This window comes from Mustela nigripes, chromosome 8 (assembly GCF_022355385.1).
Source record: "Mustela nigripes isolate SB6536 chromosome 8, MUSNIG.SB6536, whole genome shotgun sequence".
Taxonomy (NCBI): domain Eukaryota; kingdom Metazoa; phylum Chordata; class Mammalia; order Carnivora; family Mustelidae; genus Mustela; species Mustela nigripes.
In genome coordinates this window covers 60,619,123-60,629,219 of record NC_081564.1, presented here as the reverse complement: position 1 = coordinate 60,629,219, position 10,097 = coordinate 60,619,123, and the positions used below count along the sequence as shown (strand labels likewise).

Below are 10,097 nucleotides of genomic sequence, written 5' to 3'. Positions count from 1 at the left end.
TTGATGTTCTTGAACATCTAGCTTCATTTGTAATCTGTAAGCAACCTGAAGATCAAGGTAAAGTAAATACATACAAAAGTAACATGTTTAGGCTGATGAATATAATTTGGTTACATGAAGGAAAGCAATGACTTCATTTTGGATCTCATTCTACTCTATCTTCTAAGGGTAAGGAAATAGTCCAGGTGATGAAGGAAGAAACTGGCTGGTGTTTAAAACTGAAGATTGTCATGACTGTTTTACTTAAACCCTATTCTGAAGTAAAAATAATTGTCTTGGAAATACTAAGTTGAGGTAACCCACATTTGCTTATGGAACCATGAAAATTTTGCTCGTTTTTAACTTTGACAATACAATCATAGATGATAATAGTGACACCTGGATTGTATAGTGTGCTCCAGAGAAAAAGCTTCCTATTGAACTATAAGATTCTTATGAAAAAGGATTTTGGACAGAATTTATGGGCAGAGTCTTTAAGTATTTGGGAGATGAAGGTGTAAGAGAAGATGAAATGAAAAGAGCAGTGACATCAATGCCTTTCACTCTAGGGATGGTGGAGCTTTTGAACTTTATAAGAAAGAACAAGGATAAATTTGACTGCATCATTATTTCAGATTCAAATTCAGTCTTCATAGATTGGGTTTTAGAAGCTACCAGTTTTCATGATGTGTTTGATAAAGTGTTTACAAATCCAGCAGCTTTTGATAGCGATGGTCATCTCACTGTGGAAAGTTACCATGCCCATTCTTGCAACGGGTGCCCCCAAAATCTTTGCAAAAATGTAGTTTTGGTAGAGTTTGTAGATAAACAGCTACAACAGGGAGTGAATTATACACAAATTGTTTATATAGGTGACGGTGGAAACGATGTCTGTCCTGAATGGTAACCTGAATTAAGGTATCAGCAGGGGGATAGAGAGAAGTGGATGGGTTTGAGTTACAGAGGAAGGAAAAGCAATAGCAGTTACAGAGGAAGGATTTGGTGGCTGGTGAGGTGGGAGGAGGAGAAAAGGAGAAAAAGAAGAAAAATTAGGGATCACTATCAGGTTTCTGATTCCGGTAAGTGGACACATGGTCTTATGTTTCACAGAGATAAAGAACACAAAAGAGGTATGCGTTTGGGGAAGTGGAATAATGAGTTCATTTTCATACTGAATTTGAGGTACCTCTAAGATGTTCAAATGGAGGTGTTCACTATTTGATTCTGGAGCTCAGGACAGCTGAGCGAAGCTGGAGATGGCGAAAATCATCAGCACACAGGAACTTCTGGAATCATGGAAATAGATTAATTTTCTCAGGTAGACAAAGTAAAATGAGAAGGGAAATGAAAACAGAGCCCAAATATTTAAGTAAAAGAATTTAAGCCCTTGAGGAAATGGCCAGAGATGTAGAAGAAAAGCCAAAGAATGAGATTTCCAAGAAGCCAAGAAAAGTGAGCAGTGTTTCAGTGGAGGAGTGAGAACAATGTTTGTGGCTGCAGAGAGGACAGGTACTATCACTGAGTAAAATGTGCACTGAATTTAGCCACAGAGACCACTGCTGACCTTTGGGCTAATAGATTCACTGGAGCACTGGTGTAAGGAGAAGCTAGAAGTCAAACGGAAGTGAAGACGATGGTTGTGGACAACATTCAAGGTACTGTGTGGTGAAGTAAGAGACAGGGAGGTATCTTGATGGAACAGACTTGGGCATATTTAATGCTGATTAGAAGAGTCAGTAGCAAGGGAATTTTTAAGGGTAGAAAACATAGAGGAGTATTCTGAATAACGAGAAAACAGCTGTGAAATAAATAACACTGACAAGTAAAAAAACAACTTATTTTTATATATGCCTCTGAATCCAGACATAACAAAAAAGGGAGACTTCTGTCCTGGGACTGCTTCCCTGAGTGCCCCAGAAGGACTTGTAGGAATGGTACATTACCATGCTTTAGGGAACACAGTTCCTTTCTCTGAAGAATATCAGAAAACTATTCCCCACCCACCACTCCCCATATTCATGGTCTTCTCTATAGGAGTTAAGGAGGTTGAGAGAAACCTTCCAGCATCTACAAAGTTGAGTGCAGGTAAGAAAGAAATCAATATGAGCAGGGGTGCTTGGGTGATTCAGTGAGCTAAGCCTCTGACTTCGGCTCAGGCTGTGATCTAGGGGTCCTGGGATCCAGCCCCATGTTGGTCTCCCTGCTCAGTGGGGAGTCTGCTTCTCCCTCTCCTTGTGCCCCTCCCCACAGCTTGTGCTTTCTCTCTCTCTCTCTCAAATGGATAAATAAAGATCTTAAAAAAAATCAATATGAGCAAAGCTGGTTTATTAGCAAAGCTGACTAAAACAATAAACAAGGAAAGAGGATGTGTAAAACTATCAATTTTAATGAGTCTGGTCAGGCAAACCTTGGGTCTGTGAGGTAAAGCATAAATTGTGTTTCTTTGGCAACCAGAAGATATTCCAGTGGGCTGTGTATGTAAAGATGGCTTGGGGGGAAAACAAATAAAAGAAAAACAAACAAAAACAACCCCCAGGTCCCTGGGATGGAACACTAACTCCTGAGCAGCTGTAATATCTCTATTTTTAAGAGAAGAGTGCTAATCTCCTCCTTTTCCTTCACTTACTCATTCAAACCAACATTTAATCTGGCCCCCTACTGCACTGTGTTGGGTTCTGAGGACTCAAAAATTAATAAAGCCCCATCCTTATTTTTATGGGGTCACAGTTTCTGGGGAAAGTCAGACATAAAGACAGTCCCTTTGCAACTTGGTAACTGCTGTATGTAAAAAAAGATATGCAGAAAGAAGCATCGGAAGGGTGCCTAATTAGGAAGGGTGCCTAATTGTTCCTGGGCTAAGGAAAAAATTCAATGGGAGGCAAAAGATCTTCCCCCTTATTCCCCTTCCCCTTATTTTGAAACTATAGAACAAATGAGTCTATTTGAGACATGCTTTTTCATAAAGGTGCTTTTTCCATACTTAAAAATACATATATATATATATTTTTCCATACTTAAAAATACATATATATATATATATATATTTTAAGATTTTATTTACTTATTTGCCAGACAGAGATCACAAGTAGGCAGAGAAGCAGGCAGAGAGAGAGGAGGAAGCAGGCTCCTTGCTGAGCAGAGGGCCCGATGTGGGGCTCGATGCCAGAACCCTGGGATCATGACCTGAGCTGAAGGCAGAGGATTTAACCCACTGAGCCACCTAGGCGCCCCAATTTTTTATCTCCATGAGGAACTCCTTACCCCATTTATACTTCTAAGCATGTTGGCATGAATGTGTTTATCAAAGGACCACAGGAATCCATTGCTAGATGAAACCTGAGCAGTCATTCTAACCTCTGTACTGTTAACTGAAAAGAGTCTGTCATTATTCAAACTGTTACCATCCATATAAATCAGCCATTACGAAACTACTCCAAAATGGTTACTTCACTTATTGTGTAGTGTTTTCTTAGAGACACATGTATTTGTATGGTTACTGAAATAAAAATACAATAAAATATTTTTCTATGTCTGTTTAACATTGATTTAGATTTTTTCCATATTATTATGGTTTGTATAATTTCCACTAGAAAGGCTGCATGGTAGTCTATTATCTAGATCTACCTTAAGTTACTAAAAAATTCCTGTAATTTTGGATTTGTACAACTACTTCACTTTATAGATAGAGAAACTGAGGCTGGTTAAGGTGCTTCATGCTTTAGGTCTCTATGAGTACTTTCTTTATACCATGTTGTCACTTTCATATACAAGATGAAAGTTGTAGCTGGTTCAAAATTATTGGCAAAAAGTCCTGTGAGGTTGGTTTCCTTAATGCTGGGGTATCATTTGGTATTCGTAAAAGATCAAGTCATAATGAAACGTAGGTATCTGCTGAAAATTGAGGAGACTGGTCAACAGACCAGGGAATATGGGTCACTTTTTCCTCTGATCCGACAGTAGCTTCTTTTGCCATATTGGACAGATGCCACAGAGATCCTGTATTCTCATATATGCATGTTAATGGACAACATGAGCTTGCCTCATGCCTCAAGTACTTAAAGCAGTAGCAGATTTCTAAAAAGCTGGGATAAATAGGGATAAGACTGAAAGATGTGGAAGTTAGTAGAATAGGTCACCCATGGGAAGCTGTTTTAGGAGGGCATGTCATGGAGGAAAAGAACACTACTATGGGGGGAATGGAGGGTGCTGGAAACTTAGATATGGAGTTACTTAAGGGAGGCCCCAATCAGACCCCAGCTACTAGAATGTTGGTATTGGAAGGGACATTAGAGACAATTTTCAATTCATCAAATTCCTAATTTGATGACAGGGGTTGAGCTAAAACTCAGATACCATAATGTCAAGTTGAGCGCAGTGTACCTCAAAGGATGAATAATACCAGTGACAAACTTTTCCTCCTTTAATTACTAAGGACTTTCATATATAATTTTAATTTCTTTAAATTTAAGTTGCTGTCCTTCTAATTCCAGATGCTGGAAAAATGCTTATGGTCTTCTTCCATTTACTGGAGACAGAGAATCCAAACTGAAGAGTCCATGATTATTATCTTCAGCTTTGCTTCAATATGTTTCAAAATACATGTTTTGAAGTGCTGATCAGTTAAATAGTCCTGTGGTATTCTCATTCAGTAACACCTCTCTAAATCCTACTTCTGAAAATGCTGAGCTAACTGGGTCAGGTTTGAAGGAACGTGCAGATAAAAGTTAGAAGTAGGAGGAAAAGGAGTAGGAAAAGTTCCCCTTCTACTATCCCAAAGGATGTGTGCAAGTAAACAAGAGAATCATAAAATTGTACTTTTAGAATTACTATCAGAAAGCACATTATTTAACATATTTATTTTATAGATTGAAAAACTGAATCTTAGACTTGTTCGGGTTTCAAGAGCTTATCAACAGCAACATAAATCCACGCTTTCTTTTTGACTCCAATCTAGTGCTTTTTGTCAACTAATGAAATAATTATTGTCACTACTATTGCCATGTGAAGTAGGATGAATATCACTGGGTCCCAAAGCAGGAAACATTACTATCCTTATGACTTCACCAATTTGGATTGCATCGGGAGAAATACAAAACAGGGCTTGATCCTGCATTCAGCTGGTGAGTCTGAGAGGAGCTAATAGAAGGCTGATTTGGAAGAAGTGGACCTTGAGGAGGTAGGACCTGCGTTAATCCCTCAAAGGACAGGATTTGAACTGGCAGGTGGTAGTTGAGGGAGAGTGCATTTCAGGCAATATATATTAGCATTGCCACAGGAAGAACCGGTGACTACAGAGAACATTCACTGCATTCTTTACAATGGTTTTAATATTCTCATTTTAATCCATGTGAATAACTTTGGGCAAGTTACTTAGCCACTCTTGTCCTCTTTTTCTTTAGCAGCAAGGAGGGAATAACAAAGCAAGGCTGCATTACAGGGAAACCAGGAGGCATCGTGAATATGAAGCATTATAAAGGGCTTTATTCACATAAAGGGGAAGGAGAATATGCTCCACAAAATTCTACAGCCAGAATTTCAAAGCATCATTGTTGCCTAATGATGGTTTTAGCTTTGCCCTCAGTGAATATATAGTTGGAGTTTTGCAACTGAAAAATATCTTTGTTATGTTTTGCCTGGATCAAAGCACACATAAAGCCTGATCGAATGGAAAAAAAGGCACAAGATACAGGCGAGTACCTCAGCATGACAAAGAGCGGCCCTCAGGTTTTTGCTAATGCCCTACCCAGTTAAAATGTTCTGAAACCTCTGTAAGCAAAGACTGAAAATCCAACAAAATTACCATATATGTATCTTATCCATAACAGTTGCTCATGTATTACTGGAGATCAGTTACCACAGATAGAAAGACCTGAACTGTTCTCTCCAACAGGGTGTGAGGCCATGCCCCCAAAGAAGAAATATCTGTTAGAAGAAAAGTCAAACTAGAAAAACTCGGAAGACTGTATGAGAGGGTGAAGATAAGGAAATTGGTTTAAATAAAAATTTATCAGTGTAACAAAATCCAGATTTTTCAGTCTTAGGTACACAGTGGACTCCTTAAGATAAGATAAGAAAGTTTTATAAAGAGAAGTATTTTATGAGTAATTTATCAATTGTTTGCCTATAAATGAGATTTTAAAATGAGAACCAGAGAAACTTTTCTTAGAATGAGTGAAATTGGTGTTTATGTTAACACTGGGTCCAGGGACAGCTTGTTTTCCTAAGCTATAGTTTCTAATGGCACCCATACACACTGAAGTTATTTTTTATCATGATTTGAGACAGAAGTGAAAGTAGGAGTTGTTACCATTCGTTCTGTAAATTCCAACTAAACCGGGCAGAATCATACTGTGATGCATACTTCTAGCATTACTAGCATCTTATCTTCTTTAAAAAATTAATTAATGTCTGGTTCTTATCTTTGTCTTCCTGAAGCTTCTCTTTATCTTTCTCAACAATTCTATTAAGATCTTCTGGTGTCATCACATTTCTTTTTTCCTGCTTAAAGGACAATGCTTTGGGGTCCTGAGGTCTCCTTGCTACTTATGGGCTATGTATAATAGGACAGATGGAAAAGTAAGAAATTCAGTTTAGAAAAGATACATGGTTCTTGAGCTTAACACAAAAAACAAAACGAAACCCACCTAATTTGATTGTCTATTTCTTTGCTCACTGCAATGACTATTTATATAATAAAATTCAACTGTACTGTAAGTTTTTGAGGAAAATTTCCTTATGCTTTCATTTTATTTCTATCCCACACCTCAATATTTAGGATAAAGTCTTATCCTTAGGAAAATCTCAATAAATATAGATTGAATGATTACTTACTAATTGACTGTTTTGTCAATACGCGATTGATAATGTTTGACTTCTCGGAATATTTAGGGGTTTTCAATGGAGACACTGGGAGGGAGACCTTCACGGGCCATGCCGTATCTGTCTTCATCTCTCTTATACTGATTAACTTCATTTCTGCTCAGGGCTTCCTGTAGGTAGATGCTTCATTTCTGTTTATTGAATAAAAAATAGTTTCTGTTGTTGAACTATAGCTCCTCAATTAAGTTCTGAGAATTTGTATCACCAGATTAAATTTAAAAACAACACCAAAGTGTTGCTATATGACCTGGCCTTTCAGTATTGATAATCTAATATAATAATAGAAGGTTATTTCCTTCAGGGTGTATTATCTCTCTGACCAGATGCTCATTGTTAACATGTGTGACAAGCTCCTTAGAGCAAAAAGGTTCTCCCTTATGTGGATGGAGGAAAAAAATGAAAACCACTTACCTGGTCAACATTATTTCATAGGGTGCTGAGGAATAAATCAGCTTGGCATGACCTTCATTGAAATTTCAGATTTATTTACAGAGGTTTGTGCTGATCGCTTTATCTACTGGAGGCTCGGTTTCCCCTTGGTGACTCATAAGTAATGTGGTCCACGCAAACCCGTGTAAATAGAGCTAATATTTCAAGGGAGATCATGCTATATACTCTTCCCCTGAGAATAGATGACGGCTGACTGCTGGGCTGATGTGAAATTTATCTTTGTGAAGAAGAGGGAATGTGTGGCCTAGAGGGCAGTATCCAGGGTTTGTGAATCCTAAGAGGGGCTGAGATATACTGGGTCCAAGTGTTTGTGTTGTGTGCTTCTACTTATGGACAAAGATTAACAAAGGAATACAAAATAACTCACTCAACTCAAGTCTTCAATAGTCTACAAAGTCACCATTGATTTTTCTCACTTTATTTGTATACATTTTTCCCTTTGAACCACTAAATCCAGTAGCCGCCAAAGAAGAGTCTGGACCCCCTAGTAAAGAGATCTGTGAGCTGGTTGCCTCTATCAGTTGCATTTCTTTTACTTCATATTTCTTTCAATCTCTCACCATATCTCTTTCTCTGCCTTCTAATGTATTTTGCTGGGGTTTGTTGAACACAGTAGCTCATTTTCCCCACTTGTACTTAGGTCTCTACAATCTCCAGCCCTCCTAATTTACCACTCAGACACTTAGCCAAACATATGGAGAGATAGCCACCCATCTATTTGTACCTACAAGGTGAATGTAAGGCTTTTGGAAAATGAAGGCAAGCTTCTCTTCATAAAAGGTTTATGTAAAATATAAAATTCCATGCTCTAGAATTTCTTGCTTTATGTGATTGTATTAAGCTTTATAAATGTTATCGATTAAGTTGTCTAGGAGGAAGTCAGATAACTGTATTAGAATTAATCAAGAAATATATATATTAAGGGCATTCTATGACCTGAGTATGTTGCTGCTTGCTATGAGAGATAAGGATCTCATGTAGCTTACAATGTGTTTGGGTAAACAAGACTAACACTCAGCAAAGAAAAATACTGAAAGACACAAGACTGTATAGAATTTCCTGTGTGGTATGGACTTAAGTGACATTCTAAATACATATGTGGTCATGCCACTCTCCTTAAAATAATCTCGAGGGATAAAGTCCCGACCCCTTTACAGTTCTTGGATCCCTAAGAGCTTTGCAACCTGGCCCCAACTCACCCAGCCATGTCTCCATGCCAAGAAACTCTGTGTTCCAGTTTCACTAAACACACCTAAACCACTATTATATTTATTCAGGGATGAAGAAGCTAAAGATAAATAACTTATATAAGATCATAAGGCATATTAATTACAGTTACTTGACATGTATGGTCCTTTCCAAATGTATTACCTTATTGCCTTTATCTTCCTTCGGTTTGGAATATCTTCCACCATTATCTCCAACTAGCAAGTATCAGTGTCTCAAATCATCCCAGAGCTGAATGAGTTATTTCTTCTCCTTAGCTCATATAGCAGTTGCTTCTACTTCACTGCATTTTAAGTTTCCTTTTTAACATTCTCCCCCACTAGACCATGAGCTTTTTGAGGGCAAATACTGTGTTTTATTCACTCTGGATTCCCCAATGCCTAGCAACAGAATGTTTTATGGGTGTTTTAAGGGTGAGTAAATTTTCAGAAAGTGGCAGCATGTTCTCCTAAATGAGTAGGGAATGCAGCCACCTCATGAGATCTGAGAGCTACTAAGTAGAACCTTCACATTAAAATATTAAAATATCCCCCCTCATCCTGTCTCTGTAACAAGAGAATCCATGTATAACCCTTGGGGTTAAGGTTGCTGTGGTCCTGATCCAGTGACCTAGGGCAAATTACTTGCCTTTACTTTTATCATAGTATCTTGTATTGCCATTCTCTGCATCATTTTCGGCAACTGCAGCAACAAGGCACGTCTATGGGTCCCTGTGCCAGGTATATATAATATAAGGATATTGTAGGTGCCACATGAGTGAATGATTCATACAGCGCTTGCTATAGGAATTGAGATGAAAACTCATTTAGGAATTGTATGAATTGCGACAGCCTCCCAGTGGTTAAGAGCCAAACTTCAGCAGGATCTTCCCTATGACAGGATGGACAAAGATTTAACAATGGCCATGCATGTACTGTATTAGAAGAGCCACAAGGAGAATAAAGCTCTGGGGATAATGCTGCAATTCACACACCCTAGATCCTGCTCCCCAGCCCTGAGGGTGCTCTGTCACCTGGAGAGGGAGGCACTGTTGGGGGACCTGGGTAAGTCTGGCTCCCTGCAGGGTCTTACCAGAGGGGTTTCCTTAGCAGGACTGATGTTACCGTAACCTCCTCTTAGGGACTGAGCTCTCACCTTGGATTTGAGTTGTTGTTGTTGTTGTTGTTGTTTTTCTCACGCTCAGGGATAATATACAGCTATTGCTGCAAGAGCCTGTGAAAGAATGGGACAGCCGACTTACACCGGAGCTGGACCCGGCAGGTAAGGAAGCTCCTCACCAGCTCGGGGACCTCAGAGGGCACAGTCGGCCAGCCTGCCCTCAGTGGGAGCCATCTTCCAATACGCAGGCGCCCTGAGAGGGCACATTGGGCTGAAACCCTCTGGGCGCATGCGTCTTGGTGCCCACTTCCTGCTTCCTGGGCGCCCTCCAGTTGTCGCGAGAAGTGGCTGTGTTTTCCCGCGGGTCCTCCACAAGCGAGCGTCTTGGGTGAGTTCCCCGCTCCTGAAACCACTATCTCCAGATCAGCAGAGACTGCCTCTCTCCAGTCCCTCTTCGACCTCCG

General features: G+C 39.4%; 1 pseudogene; it reads left to right on the top strand.

The window, feature by feature from the left end:
* The first annotated feature begins 213 nt into the window (after positions 1–213).
* LOC132023006 (pyridoxal phosphate phosphatase PHOSPHO2-like) lies at positions 214–9,890 on the top strand (annotated as a pseudogene).
* Positions 9,891–10,097: the final 207 nt, after the last annotated feature.